We start from the raw sequence: 1,388 nt of genomic DNA, 5'->3' as shown, positions 1-1,388 counted from the left end.
CTCTCTCTCTCTCTCTCTCTCTCTCTCTCTCTCTCTCTCTCTCTCTCTCTCTCTCTCTGAAACTTTTCTTCACCCCCTCCTTTGGGGATAGTCCCTGTTTACATTTTGTTCAATTTTAAAGATGGGAGTTTCCTTGCCAAGTATCTCAACAGGGAATCAGAACTTATTGCTATGGATCACTACTCTGGCTCAGTGTCCTTTGCCTCTGTCTTCAGAAGCTTCAAGTTTTCTATCTTTCACATGCTGCCATAATTTCCATGGAAAGTGCATATGCTAGGGAGTGAATTCTTTGCATCTTGCTTCTGCCTGGAATTTCTTGGGAGATATGAGAACCAAATCACAGTAGCACACAAAGCACTTAACCCACCTACTGCATGTGGAAGATGTACCTCCACCTGAACCCAGCCATGCCCCAGAGCTCACATAACTCAACCATGAAGGTGTTGTGTGATTGCCAGGATTAATCTAACCCTGGAATATATTCCACTGTGTTCTCTTCTGTGCAGATTACTGCATCCATTTTCCTACTTAGATTTTACTAATATTTTTTCCATAAAAATTTAATTAATCTCTTCTTTTCCATGGTACATAGACCAAAACAAACCTCCCTTTTCATGTACCCATCCCTTTATCAAGCCTGGTTATTGCTTAACTTGATATTGTCTCTTCTTTTTCTCCATTAACTCCACACCTCTCTGAGGATTGGAGTTGGTCACTAAAATAGGAAGCCTACTTATCAAGGTGTTAATTTCCACTGGCTTGTGTCCGCCATGGACTCCCAGACCTAGTACTATTCAGCTCTCAAGTACATCTTGTCTCCTTTGGCTTCACAGTCTCTCAACTTATTCTCATTTATTGAAGAGCTACTACTAAGATCATTACGTTCTTCTTTATTTAAATTCTTTCCTTATGTTTTGCTTATTCAGTGATTCTGGGAAGCAAGTTTAGTCATTTTCTTGACGGTTTCATGTGTTCATCAACTGTGCTGACTTTCACACTTGTCTTACCTCATTGCCCTGTGTTGTGCAGTGGTGCTTATGATCAGTTCTACGTGAGTTGATGGACCAAGATGAGTCTCATTTCTGAAGTCTTCATCTGGGAACTCTCATTTGTCTTGCCACCAACCTTCCAAACTTCAATTTGCTTGCTCCTAGTACAATTATAATTGTAGCCCCATAAACCCAAGTCCGTATCTCCTTACCATTTCTCAATCCAAGATGAGCTAGTTTTTCATCATTATCACCATGGTCTATGAGTATGGCTCCCTTTAGTCTTCACTGCACCGACAGCTTTACTCTGAAAACCTTCTGCCCATACCAACACTGAAAATGTGACCAGAGTAACCTGGAAATACCCCTTCCTCTTCCATCAGAGTTCTTAAGTGAGAA

The sequence above is a fragment of the Grammomys surdaster genome, unplaced genomic scaffold, assembly GCF_004785775.1.
Source record: "Grammomys surdaster isolate TR1022 unplaced genomic scaffold, NIH_TR_1.0 190, whole genome shotgun sequence".
In the NCBI taxonomy this organism is placed as follows: domain Eukaryota; kingdom Metazoa; phylum Chordata; class Mammalia; order Rodentia; family Muridae; genus Grammomys; species Grammomys surdaster.
The sequence above is the reverse complement of the archived record's forward strand: the minus strand, read 5'-3'. Positions refer to the sequence as shown.